This window comes from Dromaius novaehollandiae, chromosome Z, assembly GCF_036370855.1.
Source record: "Dromaius novaehollandiae isolate bDroNov1 chromosome Z, bDroNov1.hap1, whole genome shotgun sequence".
Classification (NCBI taxonomy): domain Eukaryota; kingdom Metazoa; phylum Chordata; class Aves; order Casuariiformes; family Dromaiidae; genus Dromaius; species Dromaius novaehollandiae.
The window spans coordinates 69103864-69117531 of record NC_088132.1 but is presented as its reverse complement, the minus strand read 5'-3'; the positions used below and the strand labels follow the sequence as shown (position 1 = coordinate 69117531).

Sequence of the window (13668 nt, the reverse complement as noted above, 5' to 3'; positions counted from 1 at the left end):
TCAAGCAGAGGTAATGCTCCTTGGTTGGAAAGGTGGCTGTGGTAGTGGGGAGCTGAGTTATGTGATGTGAGTGGCCCCAAAATAGGGATGGGTAGTAAAGTGCAATCACATCGTTACCTGCTGATGAGTCCTCTCTGCCTAGGGCTGTGGAAGGAAGCTGGCATCATGCAGTGCCTGGGACTACAGCTCCAGGTGCCTCAGGAGGATGATGCGAAGCACAAGGTACAGCGGCCAGTCATCATTTTTGTTAACAGATCATGAGAATGAAAAATAAAAGAATTCTGTCCAGTTATTTTGTAGATTTTAATTAGTCTGTCTGAGGGAAATAACACCATTAGAAATATTAAGGAATATACAATGTATTCGCAATCTGGGGGCTGGGACCCCAATGATGTGGGGTCATTAGCATTGAGTAAAGAGGAAGAAGAGCCTTGAAATTCATCCCTCTGCTTCCCTACAAGTGATCGATAATGAGAAATAGCTAGTTTCCTGAAAAAAGACTCATAACTGTGGCCATCCTCATAATGCTAGAAGTCACATTCCAAAAAAGTAGCTAATAAATCCTGTTGTCGTGAAGTAGAGCAATGATGTTACCATACAGGAATAAATGTGACATTTGGCAAAAGAGAACTCATGTATTTTATACTGATTATTTGCAGCCATTACGGTAACAATTTTTTTTTGCTTTGGAAAGACTTGAAAAACCTCCTTTAAGGGTTACACTTCCTTAATTATGCATTCTGCATGGTTTGACCCTGCTCTTGCTGACTTTCCTGACAGCAGAAGCAGGGCTGAAATGTGTTCCCTTCCAGAGGACTTCATACTCTTCTCCCTCTGCCCCTCATTTTTTCAATGAATATATGGATTTTTAAGTAATTTACTAATGCTTGACGGCACAGACAAAATTCACTAAATCTCATTTAGTTGGGAGCATTTACTGGAAGGAAATGCCCACTGGGAAAGCCAATGAAAGCCAATAATGGATCATATTATTTTCAATTAGCCAACGGTTCTGTTCATTTCTAGCTCCTCCACGTGCTGGCTAAATCCCCTTAGAACTATTAAACAGTTTATTCTGAACAATACCAGTCAAAGAGAACAACTCCTGTTCTCAACACAATCAGTAGTTAAATGGTGACAAAACCTGCTTATTTGGACAAAATGCTATTTCACCTTTGCAGCATATTTGTGGAAGATTCGTTCTAGAGAATGCTTCATTTCCAGAAATGTTATACCTCAGGTGCCAGATATGCCCAAGTATACTTCCTCTAGGCAAAATCTGTGTGTTGTAAATAGAGTTAGGAAAATAAAATCCCCCAAATACGCAGACTGCATGGTCTGCTGCTCTGCAAAAAGTATATAAAGAATTAATGCAGGAGAATAGGGATGCTGTTCCAGGGCTTTCAGGATGCCAAAGGCATCTACAGCCTGAAGAATCAGTGTTCTTAATAATGGGTTCTCCTCCTTTCTGTTAGGAGCTAATTAAAAGTGACACGTGGTATAAATGACGTGTGTAAATCAGGAGGGGAACGGGTGATCTGTAATGGAACAAATCCTTTTTTCATTGGCACCTCTGAAAATGCTTTTTAGGTCATTCCTTCTCTCCTCAAAAATGTCAGTGCTCTTGTGCAAGCCTGACAAATGTTCCCTCTCTTCTCACTCTCCTGCTGTTGACTTATGGAAGTGTTTCAAAGGCCGGCACCAGCCAAATGGTGTAAAACAAACTTGTCAGTGTTTTCGTTAAATTGTCATGGTTCTGGGCTTTGCTTGACATACTAGAAAGAATTAAATATTAGCGTGAAATGAGAAATTACACATGAATCTCTGCAAAACCAGAGAGGAACTCCCAGGGAAGTCAGGCACATTTCCTCCTCCATGGTCTCCTGTGACTGTGCAGCTCAGCCCACAGCTGGGCAGGAGGGTCCAGCACGTGAGGAACCAGAATTCTCTCCCAGATACTCGAATCACTAGTATTTGCTAAATACTGTCATTCTGCAGCCAGATGTCATGCAAATATGTCCAGACGTTTTCCTTTCTATGGAGGTCTTAGTATTGGTATCACTTTCAACTAACTTAAAAGCTAGGGTCAGTTGTGATTAAGGTTTCTACAGAGGGATTTTGATACTCAATTGATTTGATTTGTGTGTCAACTCTGTATGCTTCAGTTCACCTGCTATAAAACTGGCCACAGTTGGATTTGCTGTGTTACAGTGATGTGCGGGTAAATAAAATAGGTGGTGAGCGGATTTGAACAACGCAGTGTCAGGTACATGTGTGTGCCTCAGCTGCACTGATCTAGATTGTATGCATGGAATGGGAATGGCCATTCCTTTCAGATAAGTGGGAAGAGTTTGTCTCAGGAACAGGATCCCCTAGAAACCTTGAGAAAGGCCTCAGAGATAATATAGAATATACTCTGGAGAAAAGATATAGCGAGATTTTTCAGGCAGAACATTTATTTTAAAAGCCATAAGAAGATTAAGAGATGGTATGCCAAAGATGCAAAAAAAAGCTGAAAAGTACAGAACAGGACATAAACTTTCATGCAACACAAAGTCAGCCAGCTGTACTCAAACCTGCAATGTCTCTGGAAGCAAAGATGTTTTCTGCAGAAGCAAGTAACTTTCATTTTGAAAAATGAGAATGACCGGAGTTGTCTGCAAATCCTCATGAGTCAGAATAAAACTGCCTAGAATTCATATTTTTTTTTACCTGAAGTATAAATGTCTACTGTGAGACTTTTGAAGTATCATGTACTACATACTTCATAACCCAAAACACTAGATAAGATGAATGTTTTTTCTTGTGTGGCAATTCCTAAATTCCTTTGTCTTTTTTTTCTCTTGTTGACTATCCTGTGAACTCAAGAAATCTGATGGCCTAATGGTGAATCATTATTCTTTGATTATGGCTTAGTAATTATAGGGAATGACATCAGTGCATTGTGATGCAGACCTTGAAATTACTCAGAGAGGTTTAATGCTTTTTACTCGTTCTTTTTATAGCTACACAGATCCATTTTATAACTGTATTAAGGCACTCCGGGGCTTGCATTACTGAGCATTGTAACACTTCTCAAGCGTCTGACAGTGTGCTGCCTCTAGCTCTCTGTTCTACAAAAAAACCCATATTGTGTGGAGCAAACAAATTATTTCTGGGTTTCTCTCTTCATGGAAATCCCACACATTTTACAGTGTGCCTTTCAGAGGCAAATAATTCAAAGCCCCAAGATGAGATCACATAACTCACATTCACTGAATTTCACCTCTTTTCTCTGAGAATTTTCATTCATTTCATTCATTCATTTCGTCCGTCCAGTTTCAATACAGAAACATATCTTCTTTTCTAAAATTGGGTCCAGGAAGCATATTGAAGTGATCTTCTTAGCAAGCAGCTTTTTAATGAAACCTTCAAGCAAGCTAGCGTCATGCATATGAGATCATTTCACGCAGCTCTGCTGTGTAATATATATGTTTGGGGTGTTTTGTCTATTAGTGACGGATAAAGCTCAGCACTGAATTTTTCTGATTTGGTTCAACTAAGAATGGCCAGAGTCCTAACTTTAGAGAGACTGAGGAAACAGGAAGAAAAAACTGAGAGAGGAAAAATAATCTAATGAAAATCTACATCTAATAGCATATAATGTAGTAAACTTGGCCAAAATGTTTAAAGTAGTAATGTAATATTTAGAACAGAGTTCTTGTTAGCATTAAAACAAATGATGAATCCTTATCCTGCTTTTCATTTCATCCCCTTCTGCAAAATTGCTATAGATTTATGCTGGTTTGCATTTGGAAACCTGAAAATTATCTGAAGATTTTTTTGCATGCTTTTCAGAGGTTTTATCTTTCTGTAGACTTTTTGTTTTACTTCTAGTATTTCAGGTACCAGCCATTCGTAACATTGGTAAGATTAGAAATACTGCAAGAGCACAGAAACATGGAAAATCAAGAGGGAAAACAAAGCCTAGGTAACAGCCGAACACAGATATTGATTAATTAAACATCAGTGGTCCCAAAAGCTCCAGCTGAGCCACAACTTCTGCTGCATATATGACATAGTTCCCCTATCCCCGTCCACCGTAACAAGAAAGAAGCATGTCAAGGAATAATTTAGACTTCTGGATTCGGTAGCTATCAGTAGAAAGGTAACACAACTAGACGCATGCTAAGGGAGGATTTCTTTTTAAGAAGACATATAACTCACTAAAATTGCTTGCATGTTTGGAATGGATTATATCTATCTAGGTGTGGGTGACAGGAAAATATAGCGAACTTTGAATTACAATACTAGCTTGTCAGAATCTAAATTAAGAGCTATATTTATTATATGTATAGTGTATTAAGGTGCTGGATGAAATCACATTCACCTGTGATTGTTTTTATCACCAGGCAGTAGCTGGGTAACAGTGGGCCAACAACAACCGTGAAAAATGCCAGGATTACATAACAAGTCACTTTGATTTGTTTCGTGTTTTATCTGCAACAGATTTGTTATGAGATTAATCAGCTGCTGTATTGGCTAACATACTGTGGCACTGCACATCAGCCCTATGGCCTAAAAGCCTCCTAAATGCCTTTACGTAAAATTCGCGCTTTTGTTGTGCCTGAGGCCCTGAAAACCATGCTTTTTGTGCCCAGAGGGTTAGCTCCACATTTTGCCAGGGATGGCGGCGAGCAGGGATTTCAGGCCGTGCGGCTCGCTGGGACGTGCCAACGGTGGTGCCACCAAAGGCTGCACACGTCCCGGGGCAAGGAGCGGGGACTCTCTATGTACGCGGGGCCTCAGAAAGCAAGGGCAGGAGAGCGCTCGAGGAGTCCCCCCAAGGATTAAAAGGCACATGTGCCACCCCCACTCAAGTCACCTCTAAATAAACACTGCAGGGAGATCACGAGTATCTTGACACTAACTCAGTCGTTCTCATGTGTGTCTCGCCCTCGGTTAAGGTCGTGCCTTAACCTCTTTCATGGGTCTATCAAGCTGAGGACAAAGCGTTGGCTTCTCAGAAATAGGCTGCAGATGTGACTGTTTCAGGCAGAACTGCCTTTTCTGATACACCATGGTTATACTGAAATGAAATCCTACACAAGGAAAGGAAATCGCTGTATATAAGGGCATCCCAAAACCAATGCTGCAGCATGGTTAAAAAGTATTTTAACATGCAGGTCTGCTCAGGTTCCTCGGCTGAATACTTTCTTCTCTTTTCAATTGTCGGGTTCGGAAGTAAAATCTTAGAGTGGATCTAAGCTTTCCAAAGTGTCATTTCAATCCAGTCACGGCTATGCATATAAGCATGGCCATAAACAATCAAATTTACTTGCTACTATTTGCCAAGTTACTGTTCGTTAGCTGAGCTGCGGTAATTGTGCGTGAAGGCTCCCTGCCCTAGGCAAATGTGAAATAATTTGAATTAGCTGAGCCTCAGTGAAAAAGCAGCAAGCTGGGACAAATTCCTGTGCCGTGCTGCAGACGAGGAGTGCGCACGCGGACACTGCCGTGACTCAGCTGATGCGCAGGACTGTGGCTAAGTGCGAGTCCTCCATTCTACAAACCAAATTGCTATTAAATGTCATTTATAAAGGACTATACTTTACCAGACCAATCTGATCCTATTTCCATTCCAGTCAGTTGCAAAATACCCATCAGCTTTATGGGAATAGGATCATGTGCCTAAATGTCATTCGATAGGACTTTCATCTAAGCACTTAACCAATTTCACTGAGGTCAATTAAAGCTGAATATTCTGTTCTCAGGACCTTAAAGAGAGAGCTTGCTATCTTTGAGGGATTCAGTAATCCTTGAGAAGTTAATTATTTGAGAAGGCATTAATAATTAAGATCTTACAGTAAATGCATGGCAACATAGCGGACTGATTCATTATTGTTTTTTTCACAGCGTCTGGAATTAGTAACGTGGGAGAAAATGTTTTTAATTTAAAAATGATACCTTAGTTAAGCAAGGCGGGGGGAAAGGTCAAATGATCATGCAACACAAATATGAACAGCCCTTTGATTGTGTGCTTTCATGTAAGCAAATAATAGAAACAAACATTGTTTCAGAGCAAATATAGTTGGAAATGGTCGCCTTTGGGAATACAGTTACACTTTTTGCAGCTCTGTTAGCAGATCAGAAATGTTGCTCTGAAGTGCAGCCACTGACAAAAAGGGAGGACATCAAACATCTGTATTTCATTATGATTAATACTAAAAAGGGAATTCTATTTAATCCCACTAACTACCCCATCACAGCGACTTAAGGAGTCTTGAAAGATGACCAGTGTTTTTCACAAAAATTTTTATATGTAAAATAGAAACAAGAAGTGAAAGAAAGGAAAAACTGACCATCTATGTAAGCACCGTAATACTTAAATGAAAAGGATCCTCTACCCACAGAGTTAAAAAAATTATAATATTTCTATCAAATGTGGTCCTACGAATACACTAAAATAACAATGTAACAGGAAATCTTTAGTCTGTAAATTGCGTCCCTTCCCATTTTCTCACTGGTCACAACGTAATTTGGACCACTGAGTTTCTCTCATGAGTCGCTGCCCCATGTACAGAAAGGCTCAGTATTAATTTGCAAGCACTTACATTTAAATGACTCATTCTGATTAGTAAGATGAAGACTGTAAATTAGAATAACTCATGTCTCACTAACATGGCATGGTTGTGTACAGTACTAGAAGTCCACAGAGAGAGCTTTTCCATTAATTCAGTGTCCTGTAATTTCCATTAATTCCATTCCATTTTTAATGTTTTTTACATACAGTCAGGAAAGCAAGAAAGTGGCGAGACAGAGTGGGAGGAAGTGTGTATGCCCAGCTCCTATATACCAAGGAAGCTAATGATATTTTGGAAAGAGTATGTCATTCTTCATTGAGCAGTGCCATCTTTAATATACTTCTCTCAAGCTTTGGAATTGTTGACATTTTATAATTATTCGATGATTACAAGAGCACTTTTATTTTAAGCCTTTTTTAAGCAGCCCTGCCCTTTCCATTTTATTCTCTCCATCTTCAGGAGTTTCCGGCATCACGCAGACTCTCCTGCCAGCCAAGGAATGAGCGTGGCTTCATCCCAAACCCATCGTCGAAATTCCTGAGTCACCCACAGGGGTGGCCGCGGGGCGGGTCAAAGCTGTCCCTCTCCCAGGATGCAGCGAGCGGCCACCGCTTTCTCCCAGACACTGACAGCTCTTTTTCTAAAAGGGGAACGCGTGTCCCCTGATAGCACTGGAGCATCATTTTTGCATTGGTTCCAAATAAGTTCACATTTTTGGGCAGCTGGTTCAAAAGCAGTTGCAAATTCCCTTTAACACAGTTGCGTAAAAAGCAGGACCCGCCAAGCTCAACCGAGAAAATATGGATTCCCAAGGAATCTGGACTAGCTCCTAAGTTTCTGCTAATTTTGTTCCCAAAGACATCTGCTTCTATTTGCGCATTTCTTCAGATACTAAAGACAAAATTAGAATACAGAGATTTTGGTGTTAAAAGCATAAGCGCAGATGTGCTGAAACTGCCACAGCCCTTTTAATGGTCATGCTTCAGAGAGAGACTCTGGGAGCAACTGGTAGAAATCAGTTTCCTGCCGTAAGCATACTTTTGAGGTTTTGAACCTCCAATATATCAGAAGACAGTGCCAGCCACTGAATTATGCTGCTAAGCTTCTTAGCAGAGCTCCTAAAATCATCACAGTAATTTTCAAGGTGTTTTTCAAATATGGCACTTTGGGAATCTGTTTCTGTGAACCCATTTCTGGGAAGGTCTTGCACAAATTCCAGGTACAAACAGTAACCCTGTAAAATGCCCTAAAATGTGCTGAGGCAAGCACTTCACTAGCTTTCCCCCTTCCTACAAAAAACAGCAAGTCAGATCACAAATTATTACACAATATTGACTGCACTTCCAGGACTTCTTTTGCTCAAGCCTCATATACGATTATAAAAAGGTTACATAAGATGACATTTTTTAAAGTGGAGGAGCCTCTGTTTACCATTTAAACTAGGTATTCTAATTCAGAGCTGCTAGTTATAAGGGATGCTCCTTAGACTTCGGCTGTTCTCTGAAAGTCTGATCTTCTTAAATGAAGCAAGTAAGAAACAAAATCCGAAACCACTTTTGAAAAATTGGATTGTAATATGCAGACCATTATTGACTGGTCTGTAAATCTGCAAAGTAGTAGGAAGTTTTAATCAACTTGGATTTCTAGTGTGGAAGGAAAGGTCAAACTCCAACAGCAGCAATCTTTCTCACGATAATGCAAAATATCTCCACTGAATTGTCACTGGGAAATTCACAGATTTCCAGAAATCACAGTGATATTTCATTTTCATCTTTTTAAAAGAGTCAAAGCTTCTAAACACTGAGTAGCTCAGGAGCCTGCAAATTCCTAGAGCCAGGTCCACAAGACTGCTGAAATGCTGAGAAGTTGTGAAATTGGGATTTCTGAGCTGTGGGACGATCCACAAGGAGAACCTAGAGGTGCTTAGGAGCCACACGACTGCACTAAGGCTTCCAAAATACCACAAGAAATAAATCAATTTCAGATGTTTTAATAAACAGAAAGCCTGCCGGCTTTCCACCAGACTTTCATGAAAATTGATGTTCCCACAAAATGCTTCCATTTTGACAAATATATTCCAATTAAAAATAAAATTTAAAAGCATTGTGGTAGAGAATTCCCCAATTCTCAATTTTTCAACATAGTTTTGCTTCGTCTTTCACAAATGAAATCTCTTTAGTACAAAACACCACGAACCAGCAGGTGGTAAACCAGCACTTAGTGATTGCCCTGTAAAAGTATCCCAGTTCAACTGTAAGAAAGAAACTAATTCACATTTTATCTGCCCATTTATCTTCTCTGAATAAAAGGAGAAAATTGTGGGGAAGAAGTCTGCCCAAGGGTTCAATATATCTTAAAAAAAAAAATCTTGCTGATGTTTTCTCCTCCCTTCCCACACAGTATACGAACCAGTAACGTTGTTTTTATGTGGCACACAGTGCTGAAGGTTTAAGAAGAAAGATATGAAGCTGGACAACTAGGAGACAGTAAAGCATGTTAATGTTCCCCTAATTGAGACAACAGCCTACAATCATTTCACCTCTTGAACAAAGGCAAGATTCACAGACTGTCTTAAAGTTTGTGGTATAGCACATACTAAATATAGTCAAGCTATGTAAAGCAGAGCAGCGAGGTGCTTTGGCACATTTTCAGGAACTGCACAGAAGAAAGGCCAGCTACTTTCAGTTCAGAGCAGAATGAGTCATTTATCACCAAAAGACCCATTAAACACAAACAAGATCCTGCAGAAACCTGCAAAGAATGAGACTGTTACTGAAAGTACCAACCTATCTGCCTTTTGTGAGCGGCCCCTAAAAAGATACAGAGTAAACAGGACTTCTCGCTGAGTACTGACTCTGGTTTCCAAGGTTGGAGCTCACCCTATGAGGTAAGTGTACAAACGTACTCTGCTCTTGCCAAGCAGCAGTGTTGGTTTGCCAGTGAAACAGCGCAGGTGGAGGCAAAGCCTAAGAAGAAGAAACGAGCTGGGTTTTGCTTACAAGAATGACACTTGCAGCAAAGGGAATTGTTTGCATTCTGAATTCATTGCCAAGGACTTCCCTGTGCCCTCTCACAACTGTCAATCCTTCTTCTCCTTGTTGCCAAGCTTCGCGGCTCAATGGGCAGTAACTGGACCCTTACTTCTGTCCTGTGCGGACCAGCAGAGCAACGACGGCCTTTCTTCTGAGCAAGCTGGCTAGTGGGAACTCCACCACAACTTCTTTATGCTGGGCAGCCTAATCGAGGTGTTCCTGCACAGAGACATCAAGCAGGTTTCTTTTAAATCTTGCTGACCTAAGGGCCAAGGACGGGAATATTATCCTCAGTTAAAAAAAAAAAAAAAAAAAAGGTGCATCATTATTTTAAGCAAAAAGAAACAAAATTGTTTGTTTACATTTACAAACCTTTTGTATACGATGAACCAGTGGAATAGCTGACCCCATTCCTAAGGCAATATTGCTTTGCCTCTGTGCACATAGAAGACAAAAGTAACCATCGCAGTAGGGCCATAAAAGGCCGTTTTCATCTCCCTGCAAGTGACAACACAAATCAAGCAAAATATGGGTAGCCAGAACGAGAGGGATATCAGAGCACCAACTTTTTCTTCAGTTGTATTTATTTGCTCCTTTACATTTGATTAGCGAGCAAAATAGATGAGCTAAGCTTTCAAAAATGGAACTGAAATGAGCAGCAGTTTAATGACGTGGTCTTCGCTGCTAGCCAGGAATAGCAAGGGGACATGGTACGGATACTGGTCACAGCACCGTAACAGATTGAAGGTCTGTCCACTCCATAAAACCTGCCCAGATCTCAGATTCTTGCTTTTCTGTGGCAGCTGAATTATGGCATTTCCCTTGAAAAAAATTACCGTAGGTACGAAATGCAGCTCTCCTGGAGCCAGTCTCATTTCTGGGGGAGCCTGCCCCCAGGCTCTGTCCGTGATGCTGTGGACTATCACAGCAAGACGGGGGGAGCTCCTAGGGAGCCTGGCACTGTCTCGGGGATATTTTTCCTGCATAATTGGAGAAGTTACGGCTGCTACTTTCCTTTCTGCTTGCCACATACCTCTTCCCTGGCCTCCAAGGGGCCCCGGAGCTGCATCAGTCTTGTGCAAGCAAATGCCCCTGAAGTCACTGGGAATTGCTCTTATGGCATCTGTCCGTGAGAGCATCATGAGTGGGATGTTGTTTTTACTGTTTACGGCATCTCTATTTTTGATCTCTCCGTCTTCGTGTAAAGTGCGTACATGTGTTTATGAACTGCTTGTTGCAAAGATAAGCGAATGTGGGGTGCTGGCCAATCCCTTTTTCCATTACTCCTTTGTTTTTTCTGTTTCCTACTCCTCTTTTACACTGCTTTTCTCTGTCTCCTATTTTTGCTTTTTTTTCCATCTCCTTCCTTCTATGGTAATGAGCAGGGTTTGCTCCTCAGCACATGCCAATCAAAATTCACAGGCTTTGTCCCTGCTGCTCTATAAGAAATCTGTTTTAAAAAAAAAATAGAAGAGAGAGAGAAAGAAATATTTGTTATCTAAAAGTAGCTCAAATTAAGTCACACAAATGCTATGCCCCATGCTGTAACATTAATTTAACATAAAGTTTAACCTGAGATTGAATCAGAACTGCACATTTTGGGGATCATTATTCCTTGACACTTAAAGCAACCATTTTGGATAAGCACCAAAAAAAAGCACATGCTGTACACTCCTGTTGCTTTAAGCTTAAAAACATTTCTTTGCATTGTAAATGTCGGTTCCAGGATGCTATTAATGCCCAGTGTCTAAATACCTCTTTGCAATTGAAAAAAGAAAATGACCGCATATGTAGCTGTTTTTCAGGTCCCCACCAGCCGACTGGCCTGCAACCATCTGACTATGGGTTGTGAAGCTCCCAGACTCTTCCAGCCAGAAAGATGACACAACTCTGAAGGAAACCCAGAAGTTCAAGAAGTGATATTAATATTTGCAGTGGAGTAGATTATTTCTGTCTGTGCTAGCAAAGCACAAATGCTTCAACTTTATTTCAAGCAAGTACAAAAGGCATTACTCTGATGTCAGGTATTTTTGAAACCCTCTTGTTTGAGGGGTGAGTCACTCATTACGAGTTGATGTAAAGGATTTTACATCAGATCCAGATTAATTCTTCAGCTTGCTTTGTGATTAAATTGAGCAATGTAAATGCATGTGTTTCTGCCATAACAGCATAATTTCTATCCTTTTTCTCCATATATTGCAGTGAAAAACTTGAGAAAAATGAATACAAGTATTTTTGCACAAACTTAAAATTCACTTTCTAAAAATACTATGATTATGATTCCAAGTTTTTGCAGAGGTATTTGTGCTGACAGGTATTACATATAGATCTATTCAGAAAATAAAGAGAATCAAGAACATTAATGGAAACTACATAAACAATTTGAGTTGTACAAAAGGAAAAAAAAGAAAGAAGAAGCCCTGGATGGTCTTTGGTCAAAAGAGTACATTTACTCTTGTTTTTTGCAGGGGAAGGTGTTTTTTTTAAGGTAGCCTCATGCACTCTGGATATCTTAGATTACCGTGAAAAAACACCTTTCCAGGTGCAATCATGTTGGGTATCAGAGGAAAGAGCTCCCACTGGAACAACCAGCACCAGTTGCTGCAGAACTTCCTTCCAGAATTTCTTTGTTTTGCTACAGCTGTTCATGTTGTTGTGTGCTTTGGTTTGTAGCAAAAACAGATTTTAAATTGTTTTCTTAAATCAGCCTTGATAATTTATAAACTTATGCTAAAAGCAGGGTTATCTTGGATTTTTGATAAATACAGCATGTTCAAAGACAGTGTGCTTGGTGGGTAAACAGTTGGATGGGTAAATCCCAGTGTGCTTGGAATTGAATAATGCTACAAAATACAGCTTAAATGTCAAACAGCTGCTATCAGTCCATGCAGCAAGAACATCTGCCAAGATGCTGCATGAGGCTGGTGGTGCTTTTTAAGTATTGAGCTCTTACATTGGATTAGGCCTGCTTCTGCTCGTAAGTGGGGAACAGGAATCTTACTGACAATTTCATGGAGAGCAGCATCAGCTGTCCGCCGCCGCGCTACCACTGAAACCATCTGTGAATAATTGTTTTGGGAATAGACAATTTAAATCTGGCCTTTCAAAACAGTCTACTGTGACAGCAGGGAACAGAAGGTTACTTTGATGCCATTCTGGTTAAGGAAATATTAACAATATGAGACTCAGCATAAAAATTAACATATTTGGAAGAAAGCCAAGAAAATAACAGATTTTATTTTTCCCTTTATGTGCACACCATGGTGAATAAAAGTTCAGAACACAGGTTAAAGAATCATCTGCCAAAGATTCACGTGATGATACCATTTGCTGTGAATTAGGTTTCAGAAGGCTGCATTCAGGCACCTGAAGCCAAAATGGTTTTTGGCCGATGCCCTTTGGAAGGAGGAAGGACACATTTCCATCAGCCTCTGTTGTCTGGGGCCTCGAGCTGTCTCTGGCCTTGAGGACAACCAGAACTGAAGGTGGTTTTCTCTGCTGTTGGCCTTCTGAGCGGCATCAGCCCTGCCCGCAGCCTTGGGTTTTCGTCATCCTCGTTAGACAAATCCATGTGCTGAAGCTTTCCTTCAGAAGGAGCTGGAGCTAGTGTGAGTCAGCCTGCAAGGCACACTACAGAGCTAGGCAGAAATGCCTGAACCAGCTTAAAATGATAGCACTCAGATACCAGCAGCAGTGTCGGTATGTTTATGTTTAGATTTATTATATTGCCCTCGACTTCTGTTACTTGTTCTGCTTAGTTTCACACCTGTTTCAAAACCCTTGAACAGATCCCGAAGTTCAGCACCACAATGTCTGAAATCAGTTACCGAAGTGAGCACCAGGCTTTAGCTGCCCTACCCCAACCGCCCATCGCTGACTGAGCCTGTCCACACCAAAGTCACTTGCAAATGTGGGCAAAACAAACTACATTAAAGTATTGTAGTTAAAGCCTTCTGCAGACTGGAAAACATCTAACTTGCCAAGTGGGTTCAGATCCCATTGGAGTCCTTAACAAAATCTGGATTTTTCACCACAACATGTAAGGTCAACATGTGCTGATAATCTGGCTCGTC

At 40.6% G+C, this 13668-nt stretch overlaps 1 long non-coding RNA gene across 4 annotated transcripts in view; it reads left to right on the top strand.

Annotated features, from left to right (window-relative positions):
- The window catches only part of LOC135324782 (uncharacterized), a 142931-nt gene extending 130630 nt beyond the window's left edge, over positions 1 to 12301 (top strand). For 3 of the 4 annotated variants that reach the window (XR_010386037.1, XR_010386035.1, XR_010386038.1), the window contains one exon: positions 7023 to 9903. This is a non-coding gene — a long non-coding RNA (uncharacterized LOC135324782). Of the gene's footprint in view, positions 1 to 7022; positions 9904 to 11400 lie in introns of those variants that run through there. The other variant, XR_010386036.1, reaches the window with a different exon arrangement.
- Positions 12302 to 13668: the final 1367 nt, after the last annotated feature.